Source organism: Pleurodeles waltl, chromosome 4_2 (assembly GCF_031143425.1).
Source record: "Pleurodeles waltl isolate 20211129_DDA chromosome 4_2, aPleWal1.hap1.20221129, whole genome shotgun sequence".
NCBI lineage: Eukaryota > Metazoa > Chordata > Amphibia > Caudata > Salamandridae > Pleurodeles > Pleurodeles waltl.
The window spans coordinates 683631660-683656017 of record NC_090443.1 but is presented as its reverse complement, the minus strand read 5'-3'; positions in this window follow the sequence as shown (position 1 = coordinate 683656017).

Genomic DNA, 24358 nt, shown 5'->3' with positions numbered 1-24358 from the left:
TGGATCTGGAAGTGCAGGTGTTCGGCGGCGAGGGGGGGTCTTCGGTGGAGGTGGTGACGTTGATGGAGTCCTTGAAGACGATGGCGATTCCTCCACCTACTTGGTTGGTGCGGTCTTTCCTGGAAATCTTGTAGCCGTCGGGGATGGCTATGGCGATGTCGGGGGCCGAGGAGGCGTTCATCCAGGTCTCAGTGATGAAGGCGACGTCCGGTGCGGTGGAGTCCAGGATGTCCCATAGTTCAACGGCGTGCTTGTGGACGGAGCGTGCGTTGACAGGATGCATTTGAGGTGGTTGTTGGCGCGTGGGCTGGCGGGCGTGGTGGTTTCGCGGTGGAAGGTGAGTTTGCAGGTGTGACATACGAAGGGTCCGTGGGTACGTTTCGGGTTGGCTTGGAAGCAGGTGCTGGGGCGCCCCGGGTTGAGGGCGTGGAGGGTGATGGGGTCGTAGTGGTGCTGCGGGGTTTGGGAGTGCTGGGGGCCAGGGGTTGTGGTGCTGGGCGCGGTCCAGACACGGACGGGCGCAGTCGGGCTTGCTCTGTCACGCGGCGGCCACCATAAGAGGGAGGAGGGGTCAGCTGGGGGCAGAGGGCGGGAGGGGGGCGACTATTGGGAGCGGGGGGCGGGGGCGAGCAGGAGGTGGCGGCGGTAAAGCGGAGGGTGGGGGGTCAGGTAGATGGGAGGGGAGAAAAGATAGGGGAGGGGAGGTTAAAGGTGGAGGGGAGTAAGGGAGAAAGATAGGAAGATAGGGGAGGGGGTTACAGAGGTGGAGGGGAGTAAGGGAGAAAGATAGGAAGATAGGGGAGGGTGGGTTACAGAGGTGGAGGGGAGTAAGGAAGGACAGAGAGAAGAGTCAAGAACAGAAGAACAGAAGAGAGAAGAGTCAAGAACAGAAGAGAGAAGAGTCAAGAACGGAAGAACAGAAGAGAGAAGAGTCAAGAACGGAAGAACAGAAGAGAGAAGAGCCAAGAACGGAAGAACAGAAGAGAGAAGAGCCAAGAAGAAAGGTAAAGAATAAGAGGGGTGAGGAGTCAAGAACAGAAGAACAGAGGAGAAAAGAGCCAAGAAGAAGGGTAAAGAAGAGGAGGAGAGAAGAGTCAAGGAAGAGGAGTCAGGAAGAAGAGGAGAGACCTGAGAAGCAGAGGATACGAAGAACACAGATGAAGAACACAGAAGAAGGACCAAAGAAGAAGAAGAGAGAAGACGCAGGACGGGATACAGGGACGAAAGAAGAACACAGATGAAGAACACAGAAGAAGGACCAAAGAAGAAGAGAGAAGACGCAGGACGGGGAGAAGGGAAGAAAGAAGAACACAGATGAAGAACACAGATGAAGAAAGAAGAAAGCACACGCAGGTCGCGTTGCAGAAGAGAAGGAAGAAACACAGATGAAGTACACAGATGAAGAACACAGAAGAAGAATACAGAGGAAGAACACAGAAGAAGGACAGTGGAGGAGCGGAGAGAGGTAGGAGGGGAGAGCGGAAGGCAGAAGACAGAGGCACAGGAGAAGAGGTGAGTAGCGCGGGGCAGGGCGAGGGGCTGGGCGGGGGGACTACTTACTGTTTTTTAGGAGGACTTGCTGGGAGGTTTCAGGAGCCTGGGCTGGTGGAGCTGCAGCGGCAGGGAGAGCGACCTACCCTTGGGTCAAGGGTCGCTAACTCTGTTGCGCAGCGGCCGCCATAAGAGGGAGGAGGGGGGAGGAGGGGTCAGCTGGGGGCGGGAGGGGGGCGACTAATGGGAGCAGGGGGGGGCGGGGCGAGCAGGAGGTGGTGGCGGGAAAGCGGAGGGTGGGGGGTCAGGTAGAGGGGAGGAGAGAAAAGATAGGGGAGCGGGGTTAAAGGTGGAGGGGAGTAAGGGAGAAAGATAGGAAGATGGGGAGGGGGGTTACAGAGGTGGAGGGGAGTAAGGGAGAAATATAGGAAGTTAGGGGAGGGGGGTTACAGAGGTGGAGGGGAGTAAGGAAGGACAGAGAGAAGAGTCAAGAACAGAAGAACAGAAGAGAGAAGAGTCAAGAATAGAAGAACAGAAGAGAGAAGCGTCAAGAACAGAAGAACAGAAGAGAGAAGAGTCAAGAACGAAAGAACAGAAGAGAGAAGAGTCAAGAACAGAAGAACAGAAGAGAGAAGAGTCAAGAACGGAAGAACAGAAGAGAGAAGAGTCAAGAACGAAATAACAGAAGAGAGAAGAGTCAAGAACGGAAGAACAGAAGAGAGAAGAGCCAAGAAGAAAGGTAAAGAAGAAGAGGGGCGAGGAGTCAAGAACAGAAGAGCAGAGGAGAGAAGAGCCAAGAAGAAGGGTAAAGAAGAGGAGGAGAGAAGAGTCAAGGAAGAAGAGTCAGGAAGAAAAGGAGAGACCTGAGAAGCAGAGGATACGAAGAACACAGATGAAGAACACAAAAGAAGGACCAAAGAAGAAGAGAGAAGACGCAGGACAGGGTACAGGGAAGAAAGAAGAACACAGATGAAGAACACAGAAGAAGGACCAAAGAAGAAGAGAGAAGACGCAGGACGGGGTGCAGGGAAGAAAGAAGAACACAGATGAAGAACACAGATGAAGAAAGAAGAAAGCACACGCAGGTCGCGGTGCAGAGGAGAAGGAAGAAACACAGATGAAGTACACAGATGAAGAACACAGAAGAAGAACACAGAAGGAGAACACAGAAGAAGAATACAGATGAAGAACACAGAAGAAGGACAGTTGAGGAGCGGAGAGAGGTAGGAGGGGAGAGCGGAAGGCAGAAGACAGAGGCACAGGGGAAGAGGTGAGTAGCGCGGGGCTGGGCGGGGGGAGTACTTACTGTTTTTTAGGAGGACTTGCTGGGAGGTTTCAGGAGCCTGGGCTGGTGGAGCTGCAGTGGCAGGGGGAGCGACCTACCCTTGGGTCAAGGGTCGCTAACTCTGTCGTGCAGCGGCCGCCATAAGAGGGAGGAGGGGGAGAGGAGGGGTCAGCTGGGGGCGGGGGCAGGAGGGGGGCGACGAATGGGAGCAGGGGGGGCGGGGGCGAGCAGGTCTAGTGCCAAAATATAAATATGGAGTTAAGTTTGCACCGGATTTGCGTCAACAAAATTACGCAAATCCAGTGAAAACAGAATATAAATATGCCCCAAAGTGTCATGAAGTGGAGTGTCATAGAGTGAACTGTCATTGACTGAAAAGCCTTAGAGTGGAGTGTTGTTGAGTGGACTGTTGTACAGTGGAGCAGCATAGAGTGGATTAGATTAGAGTGAAGAGGCATACAGTGGTGGAGAGTGGTATAGATTGGAGTGCCATGTCATGGAGTGGTGAGGAGTGTCGTAGAGTGGAGTGTCATACAGTGGAATGAAATGGCGTGGGGTGGTATGGAGGGTTGTAGAGTGTAGTGGGATACAGTGGAGTGGCATAGAGTGGAGTCATGTAAAGGGGAATATGCTTGGTGTGGAAGAGGACTATGTTTACAGAACATACATTTTCAATTGAAATGACCATTACATTTGCAAATACAGTTTTACTGCTAAAATATAAAGCATACACACGATAATGTGTTATAAGTGGTATTGCCTGGTGTATTAGTTTGTTTTCATTGTATTCAAACATTTGTTTCCACCACACTTCAGAATTACAAAAAAAATACTTAATTTGTGCTCTCCTAATTCTAATATATTCTGAAATATGTTCATAGTTCATTTACTGACATAAACATTTTGCTGTGTTAGAAAAAAACATTTCCTTTCCCACCCCCAGTATCTGGCAAGATTGTCACACAAATCCTCTCACTTTGAAGAAAGAGAAAAAAAAGTAATCACCAAGCTCCCTGGAAGAAGAAGCCTGATATTTGACCTCTGTCTTTGAATGCACAGCAAGTGTGACAAATAAGAACAAAATGTAAAGGCATGTTAACAGTCAGCAAGCACTTATGTAACTATACAGGGAGCAAGTCAGAGAGATGACAAACCGGCTATGTTCCACAAGAGAGACAAAAACATGCTGGACAGCCTAAAACACAACAAGCCAACAAATAAAAAGCAAGCAAATGTGAGCTAAAGTTACAAAACCAATGGTAAGCAATGAGAAGAGTTCATTCCCATGGAAGCTTTCAGAATGTCCCTAAGAAGTATTTTTGCAACCAGGCAGCACAGGTCTGGGGGCTTCTGTCCAAAAAGGGCATAAGTCTATTTTATTGTGGTGATGCCAGGAAAGCTTTGGACAAAAAAGGTTGAAGATGTATGCATGCAGTCATTTATTTAATTAAAATATTTGGGCATGTGTTTGTATGGAGGTTTGCCACACAGTGCTTTGTTCTATGTATTATCAGCGAAGGACCACATAAAGTGTGCACGCAAACATATGAATATTTTTTTATTTAGAATCCCTATTTACCATTATAGTTATTTTGAAATCCGACATTCCACTATCGTTCGTTTCGATCTTTGTGGAGCAGAATTTGAAAATTGAAGTGGCAGGTAAACTTACAGATGCAATTGAGATTTATCAAGGAATGTATTTTTGTCCTCAGCACCATTTCCATAGGAGCTTTTGAGGCCTCAAGTCAAGGTCAGAGTTAAGAATACGTTCTATGTTTGAACTAAATAGATGAACACTTATTAGGTGCCTTCTTAACTTGTGAAGTAAACAAGATGTTAGTGTAGATTGTATTCTTGCAGTTGTGCATCACATTGCAGAGGAGGGATCGGAGAAAAGATATGTGACTAATTTAATTGTTTTGAAATGGAGTGAAGAAGAGAAATTCCAGAACTAAACAGAGTGTATTGTGTCGACCGAGTGGCGCATACCAACATAAATATACTATAACTTCTGGGAAACAGTGTAAACATAAATCTAATGATGCAGATAAAATTACACTGGCGAGACATCTTCAATACATGTGAGTGCATAAGCGACAAAAATATATATAAATAACTTTAAATACTCCTTGGGGAGCAGTTGAAGTCAGAACCCAGGTAGAAAGAAATGCATGCATTTTTATTTACAGTTATCATGCTTGACGCTCTAGAAATGCAGTCGACTAAAGCTACATGTTCTTCACTTGGGCTGGCAAACTGCTCGCGCTCTAGCAGCGCAGTGAGTGGGAGTCTCCCGAACAATAGCTTGACAATACAATGCTAAAAAAGAAAACTTTTCTGATTTCACAACGATGAAATGGAAAGTAGTTTCCGGATTTGAACGGGGTGATGTTCGATAATTTGGGGTCTAAAACCTTGAAATCTCCATCCCTTCTGCATGTGTGTTTGAGCTTGACGTGGTGAGATCTTGGCAGTAGGGTCACCACCTCGCTTGAGGTGATCATCGACTCCGTTTCCAGTCCCGAACGCTCTACCTTTAGGTGTATTAGTCTGATTAGTTCAATAGAATGAAAACAAGACTGCAGTACCCAGAATGCATAAGGTTTTTATATGGAAAACCAGGACTGGACAAATTGTCTGTAATGACCTCGATGGCGGTGGTCATCCTGAAAAGCAGATGGTTGAAAATGGTCTATTTTTGGATGTGTTTGCTTGAAATCCTCTCAATGAAAGATGAGTAGGGGTGGGGCATACAGTGATGACTACTTCCAATCAACTCAGTGTGACATCGATCTGCTGCTTTTCTGATGTTTGAAGTGATTACAGATGTTTTACAGTGATCCCAGAACACAGATGATGGGGCTTGTTGTTGATTGCTTTCCACAGTGCCAAAAGTAGCTAAGGTATGCTTTATGGCAAATTGTTCTTCAGCTGAGTTGAGAGGGTGCACTTTGGTCGTGACTGAGGTATACACCGATGTATTTAGCAACAAGGGGGAAGGCTGCGGGTGGATGATTAATGATGATGGAGGAATGTGTTGTCAGGGAAGGTGTTGCCTGATGATGGCACTCGTCTACTATACTATGGGATGGCTACTCCTGATTCCTCCCCTTCTTTTTAAGTTGTTTTAGGCCTTTCTCTGTTCGTAATGTGTAATGCATCTATGGCATTATGAAATGTGTTATGGAATCATGCATCTTCAGGTAGATCTGTGTATATTTTGTCTAAAAGTACAGAGAGAGGTTGGAGAGGTTATAATAAATGATAAGATACAAAACCTTGCATACAGTAAGGGATGGCAGAAAGCCATGTGGGACCCCCAAATGTGACTAACACAGTTTTGAAAATGAAGAACCTGAGTTCGACAAGATGTGATTGCTGGTCACGAAGCAGCAGAAGGGTGATATCAGCGGAGTATGTAGTATTGTGTATTTTATACAGGGGAGGGAGGAGAGGGAGTGATGGGCCTCCTTATCAAGTATTAGACATTTAGGGCCATATTTATACTTTTTGACGCAAAATTGCGCTAACGCAATTTTGCGTCAAAAAAATTTGCGCCGTCTAACGCCATTTGGATGCGCCATGCGGGCGTCAAATTTATACTACGGCGGCGCAACCAACAGGTGGGAGTCATTATTTCGTGACGCACACAGCGTCGGTCTGTCGTAAAGGAAACCAACGTAAATGCGACGCACATCACTGTGGCTCGATTTACGACAGCGCAATCGTGAAAACGCCGTTTTTTTTCACGCAATTGCGTCACATTTTTGCGCGAAAACTGCCCTTTCAGGAGAGGAGAACCAAAATGGATCCTAGATGCCCCAACAGACCCCAGGAGGATGAGAGCAGACCAGGAACCAGCCAGGAGGAAGCATACAGGACCCAGGACATATTTAAAAAAAAAAGAAAGTGTCGCTTCAGTGCAGAGGAGCAGGAAATCCTGGTGAAAGAGGTGACGGAACACCAGCACCAACTTTTCATCAACTCCAAATTGCCACTCAGTAGGAGAGAGGCCATCTGGAAACAAATTGTGGACAAGATTAACAGTGTGGCTGAAGCACGCCGGACAGTCACCGAGTGTAAGAAACGCTGGCATGACTGCAAACGTAGGACCAAAGAGAAAATGGCCAGGAACAGGAAGGCAGCAATGCAGACTGGAGGGGGGAGTCCAGCACAACAGGAGGCCCTGGACCACATGGAGGAGATGGTCGCAGCCGTCATCCCGGAGGAGATCGTCACAGGGATTCAAGGACTGGACAGCGCAGACTACCACGACACTACGCACATGCAGGGTAAGTCGCATGGGGAATCATAATACAATAATGGGGACTGTAAGCAGGGGGGGGATACCTACTACACAGTCAGCACATATATGAAGTGGCATGGGGAAAGGGGCACGGCAGGGGGGCATGCCCAGTACTGACCGAAGCTGGGGCACGACAAAATACAGCAACCACAACAGTCCCACGGGGACATCCTGTAATTACAACAAGAGAGCCAAGGGAAAGCAGTGACAGGTGGGAAGGACACTACCTCAAATCCACCTCCAGGCACTTGTATTGCAAAATCTATTCTACATCAACTAGGCCCCTATCTGTAATGCAGTAGCAAATACAACAACTGTAACTTAACTGCAAACACAGTTGACAATAACACCTCTCATCTCTGTGCAGCTATAGTACCAAATGGCAGAAACCCCACCCTGGAACATACATACCTAAATTAGGGGGTGAGGGTGACATCTGCAATTACTCCTAGAAATAAGACAAAGGTACCAGTACACTCAAATGCCGAATGTCCATAACTGACACATACATAAGCCTAAGTAAACAGCAATAGGAGCCACACAGCACTAACGATACACACATGCTGCATACGTCAGGGTCCCTCACGTGCCTGGCTAACAAGGCTACATCACTAATGTCATACTGCTCAGACAACAACATTGAGGAGGGGACACGGGCAACTGGTCACTGAAACACACCTGCAAAGTCGGACAAACAAATAGGACCTTCATACGATAAACAGGCCAATCCAATTCAAAACACATCACCCAACATCATCTCAAAACATCAAGAATGTTTACATCCATACCACATCCTAACATTGACATGCATAGGTAATGCCACGTTACATGTACAGATCATGCAATGTGAATAAAAAGTGTATGGGGCAGGGCCTGAGAGGCAAGTGTGCTGGCAGGGCAGTCACAACACCCACAGTCAGTCAAAGTGTAGTGTGGCAAGTGAAACGTATACTTTGCGCATTAGCCTCAGGCTGGAGGCCTTTGTGCATCTTACCCTGAATGTACTTATACTCATTTGCTCACATCTAAGTGCCTCAGAGCAATTTGCACTAAATGATTCTCATTGCCCTTCCTATCAGTTAATGTAGCAAATAGTCAGTCCTAAGGTGTTGTCAATTAGTCAAATCACACTGTTTTGCCTACTTCTGCACTGGAGTTTGCCAGAACATATTCACTCTGTGCCCCAGTCAAGGATACCGTCTGGTACGTTGCTGATAGATGTGGTAGGGGTCAAGGTTTGGCATTCCTGCTTAGGGAAACTTTGTCATCACCATGACATAAGTCTTTTACATTCACTCCCTTGTCCCAAGACACGCATGGGGGAGTTTCCAAACAGAAAATAACAACTAGATGCTGCCTGCCTTGCTGCTGATGCACAACCAGATCCTAGCCCATTCCTCTGATATGAGGGATGATGTCTCCCCTGTGATTCTGACAGGCAACCTCCAAACTTAACAAGCTGTGCTATACATAGAACATGCAGGGGGAGAGTAGAAACAGTTAGGCACCATGAAAGCTGTGTACTAATGTATTACTCTCCTGCGGACTATTTCAATTCTAACAGTGTGTATTGTTTGTGTAAATGGGGCTCACACCTAAATTCCTACAAGTCAGTTGTACAATGAAACTTCATATCAAACTAATACTGTCTATGTCATTTGTGTATGGGAACCTACCGGAAAAGATACAAATGTGTAGGACCTGAGTGACCACCACTTCCCTGAGAAGTTCCAAAGATGTCATGCGCTCGGATGTCTAAACATCCCTTTGATGTGGGAGACCAGAGGCACTGCTAGTTAGTCTTAGCTAAATTGAATATCTGGGTGACAGAGTTATTTTCAACTGGGTCAAACTTAGTCCCCCACACCATTAGCTATCCTGCTGCCTAGAAAGCCAAGAATCACATGTTGGATAATGAGAGCCCACCCTACAAAATGTCCCTCCATAACAATAGTGAAACACCGAGTGAGGAGTAGGAGAAAAAAACACCTATTCCTAAATAATTACAAAGCAACACCTAGAGGCGACCTGGCAGACATGTCTGAAAGATCCATATCAAACATGTGACACACAGGTGGGCCATAGGCCTACAACAATGCCCTATGACGGACAGCAGATACCTAGACAAACACAGAGTACAATGTTAAGGCATCCAAAGGCTTGTATCTTACTGCAAAATTGTCACAACACAGACACACTAATTGTACCCTGTTTCATTGCAGAGGAACACGGATCTCCTGCTGATCTGCCTGTCCATGAGTTCCCTGATGACATGGACGACGACACCATCAACCTCCCACAAGAGACCATTGACATGGTCCTTGAAAGCCTCCAAACCCCACCTTCAGTCACAAGGAGGAGCACAGAAGAAGCAGCCACCACAGGAGAACCACCCGCCACCCCAATTGTAAGACCTGCCAGCTCCAACACAGCTGAGGACTCTGACGACACTGGCACCAGCTTCGAAAGAACTGTCGTTGGGGTCCAGCGGGAGCTGGCCAAGGAGGTGCGGGTGGGGATGCAAAATATGGCAGCCAGCCTTGAGGGGGTGCGTTCGTGCATGTTGTCAACTGCTGATCAGGCAGCTGCAATGCAAGCCAGAAATTTTCTCTTGGAGGACATTTCAAAAACACTGAAGGAAATTGGCACAGCTGTCATCCAGTTGACACAACAACTCAAACTGCAAGCCACTCAACGCGTGCACGAATGCAACATAGAACCCCTCAGGGCCGACCTGGCTGCCTACCATCGGGATGTGGCTGCCATTCTGAAAAACCAGCAGGCCCTCCTTGCTGCAGTACTGCCCTTCCTTACTCAACAGGGATCAGCCCCCGGGATGTCTGCCTCCATGTCTTCTAACACTGAGGTGTGTGTTGCCCCTTCACAACCAACAACAACAAGGACACACCAGGCAACACACACATCAGAAGAAGACATGGAACAGATAACATTCACACGCAAGAGTACCCGGAAGCCCTAGTCCCTGCACCATGCCCTACTCTGACCAAGGTCCTACATTTTGACACATGCCAGTCTCACTACAACTAACCTCAATGACTGTTCGGCAATACACTGTATGACTTGTCCACCTTGCCAGTGAATGTTTCTCTCCTACCATTTGGCATTTCATGTTCCTCTGCACTGTCTGTGACATCACCCCAGCATGTCAGGAGCATCATCCACACCCCTTCTGTAGGATCACCATGTAATAATGCACCAGAAAGGAGTCAGCAAACATGGTGAATGGACATTTTGCACAACACCACTTATAAATAAATATCACTTGCACACCTATTGTGTCTCTGTGTCATTTCAAAATTCAACTGTGCAGTAGATAACTCCAAAGTGGCTGTGTGGAAGCCATGTCCATTCTCTATACTACTGTCCTGATTTCATGTATACTGAATCATCTGTGCAGTGGCCAGGATTGCATCATAGCTTTACTATACTGAGGAAAATAACTGATGAGGGGACTAAGCACACACAATCATGCTGTGTTGGACAGAATGATGCACCATCTATAGCTATTCTACACAACTAATGGTGGCTGAGAAATGTAGGCACCATGCAATACTAAAATTTGAAATTATGCTGTAGAATGAAAGGAATGATAAACAAATTACACTGCATCAATCACCCTTACGGCGTATACTTCCATGAAGGAAAGTCATGCTGAATCAGTACACACATGTTGTAGGTCAGCAATGATAGCAACAAGACAAGAGTGTGAACAAATCATCATCTATAAAGCTCTCCCTGAACTTCACAATGCTGTCCGACCTATCTATTTACCTACAATAACAAGTCTGGAAGCACTCTTTGTGAAGTAGGATACATACCAACCCCAAACCTTGATGATCAATGCACACTACCAATGGTGGCTCTCCAACATGGTGGATACTTACCAAGTTAGCACACGGGTAGCTGGCATGTTAAACCTCATAAGCCTGGGGAAAGGGAGCATGGAACAAAAATGTCATACTTAACATTTCTGCTACACTGATGTCAAGGCCATGAAAAGGTAGCACCTAACGCATCAGGTAAAGGGTTAACAAATGTTTTATTTAAAAGTAGTAATAAAAGAGGCAACTAAGGGAAAGGTAAACCTACACTAATCTAACCTGACTACTACTAACCCACAACTGTCCCTAACTAACCTAAGCTAAACTTACTCTACACATGTAACAAAACGATCTAAACATCAACCCCCCACCCACCATTAAGAGACAAGACACATGCAGGACAACACTTACTAACCTACACACATACTATACTATCCTAAACAAACATATATTTTTTTGTATTTTTTTTTTTCATATTTATATATATATATACAGGGAGTGCAGAATTATTAGGCAAATGAGTATTTTGACCACATCATCCTCTTTATGCATGTTGTCTTACTCCAAGCTGTATAGGCTCGAAAGCCTACTACCAATTAAGCATATTAGGTGATGTGCATCTCTGTAATGAGAAGGGATGTGGTCTAATGACATCAACACCCTATATCAGGTGTGCATAATTATTAGGCAACTTCCTTTCCGTGGGCAAAATGGGTCAAAAGAAGGACTTGACAGGCTCAGAAAAGTCCAAAATAGTGAGATATCTTGCAGAGGGATGCAGCACTCTTAAAATTGCAAAGCTTCTGAAGCGTGATCATCGAACAATCAAGCGTTTCATTCAAAATAGTCAACAGGGTCGCAAGAAGCGTGTGGAAAAACCAAGGCGCAAAATAACTGCCCATGAACTGAGAAAAGTCAAGCGTGCAGCTGCCACGATGCCACTTGCCACCAGTTTGCCCATATTTCAGAGCTGCAACATCACTGGAGTGCCCAAAAGCACAAGGTGTGCAATACTCAGAGACATGGCCAAGGTAAGAAAGGCTGAAAGACGACCACCACTGAACAAGACACACAAGCTGAAACGTCAAGACTGGGCCAATAAATATCTCAAGACTGATTTTTCTAAGGTTTTATGGACTGATGAAATGAGAGTGAGTCTTGATGGGCCAGATGGATGGGCCCGTGGCTGGATTGGTAAAGGGCAGAGAGCTCCAGTCCGACTCAGACGCCAGCAAGGTGGAGGTGGAGTACTGGTTTGGGCTGGTATCATCAAAGATGAGCTTGTGGGGCCTTTTCGGGTTGAGGATGGAGTCAAGCTCAACTCCCAGTCCTACTGCCAGTTCCTGGAAGACACCTTCTTCAAGCAGTGGTACAGGAAGAAGTCTGCATCCTTCAAGAAAAACATGATTTTCATGCAGGACAATGCTCCATCACACGCGTCCAAGTACTCCACAGCGTGGCTGGCAAGAAAGGGTATAAAAGAAGGACATCTAATGACATGGCCTCCTTGTTCACCTGATCTGAACCCCATTGAGAACCTGTGGTCCATCATCAAATGTGAGATTTACAAGGAGGGAAAACAGTACACCTCTCTGAACAGTGTCTGGGAGGCTGTGGTTGCTGCTGCACGCAATGTTGATGGTGAACAGATCAAAACACTGACAGAATCCATGGATGGCAGGCTTTTGAGTGTCCTTGCAAAGAAAGGTGGCTATATTGGTCACTGATTTGTTTTTGTTTTGTTTTTGAATGTCAGAAATGTATATTTGTGAATGTTGAGATGTTATATTGGTTTCACTGGTAATAATAAATAATTGAAATGGGTATATATATTTTTTTTGTTAAGTTGCCTAATAATTATGCACAGTAATAGTCACCTGCACACACAGATATCCCCCTAACATAGCTAAAACTAAAAACAAACTAAAAACTACTTCCAAAAATATTCAGCTTTGATATTAATGAGTTTTTTGGGTTCATTGAGAACATGGTTGTTGTTCAATAATAAAATTAATCCTCAAAAATACAACTTGCCTAATAATTCTGCACTCCCTGTATATATTTTTTTGTATTAAACAGGAATCCCAACATTGCCCCCCACCCACCCACCCACACAAAAATATTAGATAGAAAGTATAAGGACCCCCCACCCTCTTACCTAACACTAACTAAGCTAATTACCTATACTTATCCTATAACTAACCCCCCAAACCCAACTAACAGTATGAAAAGAGGAAAGAGGGGAGAGGGGAGGGGTAAAAGTTCAGGAGGGCAAAATAACTAAAGATTTGCCCTCTGAAGTGTGCGCCGGATGGAGCGCACCTTCTTTTTAACCTCCGCCATGTCCTCCGTCAGGTTGTCCACCTTTTGAATTAAACCTGTCCAGTTTCCTAGACAATGCCTGGAAGGCTGCAGGGTCAATTGGAGGGTCACTGCTGGTCTGCGTGCCGGTGGAGGTGGAGATTGTCGCTGGAGTGGAGTGGCCACGGGACAGCCCTGCTCCCACACACGGCTGGGTCCAGGTCTTGAGGAAGATGGCTGGTCCGTCGCTGGGTCCCCTTGGGCAGACCTGGTGGTTGTAGGTGGCACCGTTGGTGGAGCCTGTGGTGTGGCATACCACGCCCCGGAGGCCCGATCGGAATTGTATCTGTGGGCCATCCTCCGATACCCACACTGCACCTGCAGGATGTGCCTGTACCTCATTGGCCTGTGCTCAAAATGGTTGCGCTCTGCGGCACTCAGGTTTGCAGCTGTGAAGAGAAAAGGGAAATATTGAGCATTGAATTTACAGTGGGTTGAATCCCACAATGGCTCATTTGTCCATTACTAGAAATATATTGTATGCAGCAATTGTTACAACATAGTTCACGGAAATGCTCAGAGGAAGTACATGTGAATCATGCATCCCTAAGGTCATATCACACCTAGCATATCCATGTCTCTACATGATGGATGACATCACCCTAAACTACTCATCCAAATCATACCTAAGGCATTTGACATTATGGCACCAGCTCTTCCGCATACTGACTTCAGTACATATGTCATTCTATGTGATTACACTCACACTCCTCACTCAATAGCATTTTTAATTAGTTGTGTGCTAAGATTGAACCCCTGGCCCAGAATCATGTGTCCACACTAGGTGTCAGATGTAGGAATTTAGGAAAATCAACTAGCAAATTGCACAGCAGAACGGTGTCTCTGACACCGTCTGCGAGTCGCTATGGGGTCCCTAAAACCCACCTCATGAACATCAATGATGTGGGTTCCAAGTTGCCCCACCTTAGCAACATGGGCACTCACGGGGATGGTGGCCTGCTGGGACCAGCAGAACTCCATAGACGTGACTGTTTTTAAATTAAGCAAGTTATTTCTCCCCAAGTGTAGGCCGTTTACCGGAAAGAAAAATGAGCTGCAATTATTTTTAAATCACAACAATTGTACTTGGAAATTTTCACGGTAATTATTGGTCCCTTAGACCACTGGCTTTTTTGCGCAGGATTCTTTTAGTCCACTCACAAAGGCTGAAGCTTTACAATGAAGACACCTTCCAGTCAGCAAGGTGGTTACCATCCACTTCAAGTGGATGATAACAGCTACTCACTTTGCAACCACGTACTCGGTTGCAAATGGGATTGCCTACCACTGTGATTTGCAAGTAGGTCTGGTAAAACCCTTCATTATATCAATTTTGAAAAGCATTTTACTCATATGTACATGACCACCAAAGACATTTTGGATTAGGAAACAGACGTTTGCAAATCCCACACAGATATTTATGCCATTTGCAACGTGTAGACATTTTTCTCACTCTGGCCCAAGGTACTAACTCAAGTCACAAAAGGTGTTAAGTACGTGTAACATACTGGTTGCTACAGTCCTAGGTACCCTGTTTCACAGTAACATCCCAGTCTTTGTGGGTCGTGTGGGAAGAACAACCAACAATCCCATGTTCAATGCACACCCAGGAGTGTACAGAAAGTGCAACAATTATGTGCCTTCACACACAACACCTATGAAGGGCTAGCAACACGTTGTAGTCAGCCCAACCTTGTCACATCCCAGGTCCACACATGTCAAAATGTTATGACTTAGCCCAACATAACATACTATTAGTGAGGCATGTTTAACAACACACACAGGGGAGGTAGTACACCCATTCACATGATTCAACTGAACACCTAGGGCATTGCACTCAAGTCACACACACTTCGAGTTCACCTTGTGGAAGTACATGCCCATGGAAGATCCAACCTACAGTGTACACAGTCCATCCTCAACTAGGAAGAAGCACTTGTCATCAATGCCATGTGCCTAAGCTATCTGGGAGACTGTCAGTCTGATATGCAGACTCAGTTCATGGCAAGTCCCTGACCAAATCTAACATTGACCAGTCTATTCGAAATGAGTCATACCATTCCCAATTGCCGCCATAATTGAATGGGCTACAGCCCCTCAATCTGAGAGATGACTACGTATTGCTTTGCAGAAACATAATTCTAATTTGATATCACACTAAAAGAACAAAGCCAATGAACGGCCAGCACATCAAATCATGAATTCTCTTGAACACACAGTAATCCATCATGCGTCATTACCAAACAATGTAAATAGCACTCAGGCGACACTCACTGTAGGTATCGGGGTCGTCAAAATGGGCCACCTCTCCCACGGTGTACGGGGCTGGTCCACCTGTAAAGCATGAAACAAAGATTATACTCAGACTGGGTGAACGGACAAAAGATTTCTGTTACAATGACACTGTGTGAAAATGACATGGTAATGATAGACTTTCACACATGCTCATCCTACATGGATCACTTTGTATTCAACATTAACATTGGATGAGTCTCCTGCTCCAGTGTCACACCCTACTACACTCATGCAGTGGTCAGGACAGTCAGGTGTCGTCCAAGTTAATCCTCCATTAGTATGCCCCAACAATAATGTTATCCATACATCTCAGCATGTGCATCCCCGAGAGACATTCCAAAACTGGTTCCATGAGGACTGCATGACCACTCACAATTAAACAGGCTATTTGGACAGGGTCAACAGACAGCAACCAGACACACATGTGACATATGTGTGAACAACATGACTAACTTCATGTGACGTGACGGCAACACACATGTATAGCATCATCATGTGTTTCCAATTTTCTGTCAAGCTATGGCGTCTGCATCTGTAGGTATGTTGTTTCTACATGACGTACTCACTGGCCATTATGACCAGTGGAGTACAAATGGAGCCGTTCACGTGTTGCTTTTCTGACACAAAGGCAACACTACATTACATGCAGCTACAGGCATCTGGTATGTGTTGCAAAAATGATCCATCGGACTGGTAGCATAGGTCTTCATACACATTCTGCAACAAATACACATTAGGACACATATGTATACCTTTGTAGCGCAGCATTTGAAACATTTTGGGACACAGAGAGGGGGCGACTTAGCATAATACAAATAGATGTTGAATTTATAAAGCTGTCATTGCATGTACATGTGTTGCAAGAATGGGGATTAATGTGTATAACCATGGGCCTAGGTTTCCCTGGCATTACACACACTCAGCTACTTATTTTGCAGATTCGCTAACAATCATCACATGTTCACACACCGATTTCTGTCATTCCCATGTAATTGTTTTTTACTCACCAACATGGCCACCAATCTGGAGTCCCAGGTGGTCCAGCAGGTCCTGTTCCCTAGTGATCAGATCTGCCCAGCGGTGCTTGAGTTGGTGTACATTCCTGAGACTCCCATAGACCCGGACCAGGTGATGGCGCACCTTCTCCCACCGGATTTTCCTGGCCTCCGTGTGATACCCCTGTATCACACGGCCCCCAGCTTCCAGCATTAGTGGGAGGAAATGGCTTACGAGCCATATGAACCCCCCCAATTCGTCTTCCCCCATCCTGGACAGGCGAGGCCTACCTGACATATTGAGAGGGATAAGAATGTACCAACAAAATATAAAATATAAAGGGGGAAATGGGGAAAGGTAGAGGTGTGAAAGAAAAAGGAGAAGTAGAAAAATAGCCCAACTAACCCCCCAAACTATGCTACCCACAACAGATTTCCACAGACAATACAAACTATCACAGGTATAGACAAAATAACACTAAACAGACTGAGACAATGTGATACAACAATAATAGATTGACACTAAGACAAAATACAAGGCACACAGGACACTAGAGCAGTAAAATACACGACAACACCTTTCACACAACCACACAGTCTAGAGAAATCTGAGACTGCAAAGTGAAAGTGAAAGTTACCTCCCAGTACAGATTTTGTAAACAGGATATCCTATTACATCACTTCCTGCATAAAATGGCCGCCGTTTTTATTTTCCCGTTATGCGTCATATTTTCACGCATACACAGTTGTGCGTCAATTTTTTATGACGCATTACAGTGCACATGATGCGGAGTGAAAAAATATGTTATGAATATTCATAATTAATACTGTACATGAAATGACAACATATTGTGCATGTAGCGTCAATTTCACCACGCATACATCATGGGCGTCGGTTTTTTTACACGTACAGTGGTGCACATGATACGGAGTGAAAAAATATGATATGAATATTAATAATTAATACTGTACATGAAATGACCAACATATTGTGCATGTAGCGTCAATTTCACCACGCATACATCATGGGCGTCGTTTTTTTTACACGTACAGTGGTGCACATGATGCGGAGTGAAAAAATATGATATGAATATTAATAATTAATACTGTACATGAAATGACCAATATATTGTGCATGTAGCGTCAATTTCACCACGCATACATCATGGGCGTCGTTTTTTTTACACGTACAGTGGTGCACATGATGCGGAGTGAAAAAATATGATATGAATATTAATAATTAATACTGTACATGAAATGACCAATATATTGTGCATGTAGCGTCAATTTCACCACGCATACATCATGGGCGTCGTTTTTTTTACACGTACAGTGGTGCACATGATGCGGAGTGAAAAAATATGATATGAATATTAATAATTAATACTGTACATGAAATGACCAACATATTGTGCATGTAGCGTCAATTTCACCACGCATACATCATGGGCGTCGTTTTTTTTACACGTACAGTGGTGCACATGATGCGGAGTGAAAAAATATGATATGAATATTAATAATTAATACTGTACATGAAATGACCAACATATTGTCCATGTAGCGTCAATTTCACCACGCATACATCATGGGCGTGTTTTTTTTTACACGAACAGTAGTGCACATGATGCAGAGTCAAAAATATTGTGGATGTAAATAATAATTTGAAGTTGAAATATCAAGACACTTTTGGATACATTTGTACCTGGCTCTGCATTGTGTGCACTCATGTACGTGAACAAATTATGACGGCCATGCTGTATGCGTAGAATATGGAGCAAATTTATCCAAATGTCTTCATGTGTTTAGCTTTGGAAAGGTGATTTGTCATGGTCAAACGGTGCAATGTGAGACACATTTGTGTTTGTATATGACAAATGTCCGTACTTTTATGTATAGACGGCCTTCACACTGTGATGTTTGGGATACGTTAACTAATGTATTGACCATATTTGACAACATATTTGGTGTAATTGCTGATGGCTATTTTGAAATGATGTTTTTGATACCATTATGTATTCCGTCTCCAAAATGTCCCCACCTTTATGATGGGGATGCTTTTATCTGTAGTCCTAACAGGGAGTGGGAGAGTCACTTTCAGTTTTTATGGGGCTGACCATGTCCCATTATGATTTTGTGTTTCATATTTGTGTAGGACTTGTGACATGGAGGCCACACATGTGCCTTATGCCTTTGTTTAGTTCACAAGTACATGATTCTTGTATGTTTTGGGGGTGGTAGAGGTGGAGTTAGGCCCCCAGCACCCTAGGATTTGACCATCCAGAATAGCTACTGTATCCATGGAGTATTTTTATCATATCCTGGCAAACCTGCAGCAGCGGGCGAATGTAAGGCCATATGGTATGAATGACTGTTGACCATTCATTCATCTCATTAGCCCATTTGACGTTTGCAGTAATGATGATTTGGAGCTAAGTTGCATACCATTTTCATATGACTAAGGGGGTCATTCTGACCGCGGCGGTCGGCGCCCGCCAAGCGGTTCCCGCCGAAAGACCGCGGCGGTCATTCTGAATTTCCCACTGGGCTGGCGGGCGACCGCCGAAAGTCCGCCCGCCAGCCCAGCGGGAAACACCCTTCCCACGAGGACGCCGGCTCAGAATGGAGCCGGCGGAGTGGGAAGGTGCGACGGGTGCAGTTGCACCCGTCGCGAATTTCAGTGTCTGCAGAGCAGACACTGAAATTCTTTGTGGGGCCCTCTTATGGGGGCCCCTGCAGTGCCCATGCCATTGGCATGGGCACTGCAGGGGCCCCCAGGGGCCCCGCGGCACCCCCTACCGCCATCCTGTTCCTGGCGGGAGACCCGCCAGGAACAGGATGGCGGTAGGGGGTGTCAGAATCCCCATGGCGGCGGAGCGCGCTCCGCCGCCATGGCGGATTCTCAAGGGCAGCGGGAAGTCGGCGGTACACCGCCGACTTCCCGTTTCTGGCCGCGGCTGAACCGCCGCGGTCAGAATGCCCATCGGTGCACCGCCAGCCTGTTGGCGGTGCTACCGCCGACCTCCGCCATGGCGGTAATTACCGCCAGGGTCAGAATGACCCCCTAAGTTTGCAAGACTCTCAGCGTTCACGATGTGATAATGCGAAGATTGTTTTGCTTGTCTGTGTCCCTTTCTGCATAAACTGGTTTAGTGTCATGTTACAATCTTCCTGCTAGGTTCAAACTGGGACACAACTGTGATGGTCTACTTTCAAATATTAGGTTGGTTGTATGACATATGTGTACATGTGTGTGGGAATGTGGATCCAGTATGACCTGTCTGTGTGTATGTTGTCACTGTAACTTCAAGGTCTCCTCCTGAGTTAGTGGCAGCTGATGTTGTTGCAATTGTGTATTGCTCACATCATACACTTGAGAGAAGCCATTGATGACATGTTCACGTACACATGGATGGTCCCACCCTGTCTCTGAACACGTGTGATGTGACTTTCAAATGATCTCCAATTTTGGGCTGGATGAGAGACTGTTTCAGTTGTTTGGATACGGCATGTGTAATTGTCACATTTGTACTCTTGTTGGGCTCTGTGTATGGTAATGTAACATGTCACATCCTACCCTCTGTGCATACAGTTGTGATGTTTATTTTTGGTGTGATGAATTTTAATGGCATTCTTGATCAATGAGACGACATTCATCTTCAGCTATTTCAAACTAAAGGTGGTCAGAAATGAATAGGCCAAAGCATGATGTGGTGTTTGTTATCTGTGTTTATTTACAAGTGTGGAATACAAGTGATTATAATAACTTAAGTAAAAAAATTGTTCACAAGCTGTTGGCGCCTACGCACTCCTGCTGCGGTGTTAGGTTGTTCCCCCTCCTGTTGCAGGCCAGCATCCTCCTCATCATCATCCTCAGGCATGTCTGAGTCCGGTTCAAGGAGGGGAATGTTCCTTTGTACACAAATATTGTGTAATATGGCACAAGTGAGTATGATTTTGCAGACCATCTCTGGGGAGTATAGTAGGCTTCCGCCAGTGATGTCAAGGCAGCGGAACCTTGACTTTAGGATCCCAAAGGTCCTCTCCACAATGCTGCGTGTCCTCTTGTGGGCGTCATTGTATGCCCGCTCAGCAGCAGTATTTGGGTTCCCATATGGTGTCATTAGCCAAGGCTGGATGCCATACCCCTGATCACCTGAAAGAGAAACACAGAATGGTATCAATTAGATGTAGGAGGCACTGTTGTACGTATCTTTGACGGCAGTAGTTGTGTTGTGTTGTCTGTGACTATTTTGTGTACTAATGTGACAACCTATGGTTGTTGGTGGAAACTTTGGCATTGTTTTTTTTCCTTGGCTGAGCAAGTGTTTGTTGTCTAACTGTTTGTCAGCAGGATGTATTGGTTTCTCAAGTACAGTGTGCCCTCCCTTGCATTGTGACTTGTGACACAGGTGTCCGTGTGTCCTCACTGGGGGTGTGATGATAGTTCCATGCAGAGTTGAAACATGAAAGGGTATTAGAAACGTTCATATGAACATAGCCAGGCCATCCCATCCCTTAAAAGTTATGCATTGTATTAGTGTACAGGTTATTGTGAGACTTCCAATTTGCAAGGTGACATTTAGGCAACCACAGTCATGAATGTCTTCACACTAAGCTGTGGAGTAAATTCAAATGTGTGAGAGGTTCAATGGTGACTTGTGACACATGGCTAGTGATGTGAGTACCTCAGTGTGTTCCTGTCTAGGTGTTGCTATTGTGGTGTATGTGTTGTTTATCCTATAGGGTTTCTGTGCAGTGAGTATATAAGTAGATTTTTGTCCTTACCAACAAGTAGTCCATTGCCATACCGTCCATCCTGGAAGTGTTGGTTGATGGTGGAGTGACGGAAGAGGAATGCGTCATGTACACTCCCAGGATATTTAGCCACAATGTTGCTGATCAGTCCTTGGTGATCGACTATGGCCTGCACGTTGATGGAATGTGTGTGCTTCCTGTTGCGGTAGAGGTGTTCACTCGCAGCAGGTGGCACAAGGCGTACGTGTGTGCAGTCGATTGCACCAAGGACGTGCGGAAAGCCACTGATGGCGTAGAACCCATGTTTTGTTTCCTGCTGCTTCTGCACTGTGTTAGGGAAGCAGATGTGGCGGGGTGTCAGTCCAATGATGGCATCCAGTACTTTAGGCAGGAATGCGGAGAAAGATGGTTGTGAGATTCCACCAACCAGGGCACCAGTTGTCTGAAACGAGCCACTTGCCAACAGGTGAAGTACGGCAAGCAGCTTTGTTTCGGTTGGGATAGTGCGTGGAGTCACTAAAGTGGGAGCCAATTGCTGTTCAATATTTGTCAGCAGCTGCTGAATGGCCTGCCAGTTCAACCGGTACCTCTGGATGATGTCTCGTTCCCTGAGGCCATGCAGGGTTGTTCGTGGGCGGAATATCCTCTCCTGCCTTCTGCGCTGTCTTTGGGGTCCCTGCTGTTGTTGTTGTGGCTGCTGTTGTCGCTGCAGGGCTCTGCGTCTACGTGCACGTTGAAGAAAAAGCACCTCCATGTCTCCCTGTTGCTGCTCTGCTGCTCTGCTGCTCTGTTGTTTGTTCTGTGTGTTCTGATTAAGTACAGGTGTGTTTGCCCCATTTTAACGCCTGCCCTGACCCAGGCGTTAAAATTTCATGCTATTCGTGCTTTGCGCCATTTTTTTGCGCCGCCTGCCGCGCGGGAGTGTTTTTTGCCCTGGAGCATAAATACCACGCACCGCTATGTGCGTCTGTTTTTGGACGGGAACGCCTACCCTGCATGTCATTAACGCAGGGCAGGGTGCTGCTTCCAAAAACTGGCGCACATAGCGCCATTTTCCTGGTGCGCCGGATCGGGCGTCAGGGTTTAAATATGGGGCAACGTTTGCGCTGAAAGTGCGTCAAAATTTTTGACGCACATTCGGCGCAAACGGAGTATAAATATGCCCCTTAGGCCCGTATTTATACTTTTTTTAGTGCCGCATTTGCGCCGCTTTTTGACGCAAAACGGCGCAAACCTACAAAATACAATGGCATTTTGCAAGTTTGCGCCGTTTTTGCGTCAAAAAACTACGCAAATGCGGCACTAAAAAAGTATAAATACGGGCCTTAATACGTTTTGGGAATTATAGTTGAAAAGTGAAAGGAAATGATTCTCAGATATGAACTGCAATTTTCATACAGTGATTTCGATGAAATCTGTATTGATAGCAATTTAGGATGATGTCTTTCTAGGAATAGTTGTAGCTGAAATCTCGCAGGGTACAAATGCCTGGCATCTATTTGTTCCTCTTCCAAGCGCCATTCATTGCTGAATTACAAGACGCTATAACATGAATACCATAATGTTTAGTTGTAATATTACAATTTTAAGAAGTAGAAATAAGAAATATGCGATCCATACAATATTTCTTGGAAAGGAATAGGGCAATTAGGCCGGACAACACACTTGGAAGGTTTTTGTGGTGTACCTATAGATCTGTGGTGCAGAAACTTGAGTCACTGGTCCATGTCAGATGCGAAGGACCTTAACATGAGATGCCTGTACATAAAATCAATATAAATGAATATAATTTACTTTATAGTTATCATGAACATCCAGCAGTGCTTGATATTCATAAACCAGTTTTGAAATCCCTATCCTGTAGAGCTTCTAGTGCCTTCCTCCTTTCTATTTCTCACCCCTTATCTTCATCTCTTTCCTCCCAGTTCCTCTGTCTGCCCTCCATTGTGCTTTTCATTCCTTGTTTGTCCCCTGCAGCATGCACAGACGCCATCAAACAGGTAGGAGTGGGAGAGATGAATAGAAGACACTCCCAGGCTTGAGGCAAGTCCGAGTGACACTGGGAAGGTTAAATGGCAGGGGAGAGTGTAATGCATCACAATCCTCCCTGGCCAGACTACAAGGCCATGGAAGGTTATTTTTTACTTGCTGGCACATTGGCATGGGATTTGTCTGAAAGCTCCTGGTCCTGGTGCTCGATTTGTCTATCCACTTTGTATTTCACATCTGCCTTAATGGGCCCCCCAAGGCCCTACCTGCAAGATTAAAGAACATGGAATCCTTACTCACAAAGAGTCAGAGAGTGTGCATATGGCGCATAAACCTGAGTATTTGTTGTAGGCGGAAGTCATTCTGTTTCCTATGCATCAAACCCCTGGTACTGGAGGGAAGAACAAGAATGAGCCCTACAGGGTAGTTGTTAGAAATGGGGTTTCTGGTTGGCTTGGGTATGCACCTGAGCCAGGCAGAACCCACTACTCTAATCAGGGTAAGGGAGCTACACACACAAGATAACCCCTGCTCACTCTCTTGGTAGCTTGGCACGAGCAGTCAGGCTTATCTCAAGGACAATGTGTAAAGCGCTTGCACAACACTCACACTATGTTACACAATAAATAGACCACAAAAGAGACTCCACACAATGTTAAGTAAACACATAAAATATATTGTTCATAAACCCTAGACCAAAACCTCATAAAACAGTTATTACCTTGCCAACTCGGCAATTGTCAACCATCACAATGAGTGCAATAAAAGAAGCATTTCTATGTTGCAACTGTCATAAAAACATAGACCAACTGACATGGGCAAGAAATCCTGCACAAACTATGCAAATCCAGAGATAATACTTATCCTGAATGTGCGGGACACCATGACCTATTAGAACATCAGCGCAGGAAGTGTACAAGTTGTAAAATAAGAATAGATGAGTCTGCAATACTGTGCATTCTATACAATCCGTGTCAGAGTATTCATTATCCTGACAAGGTAAGAATCACCATGAAATATAATCCAACATCAATAA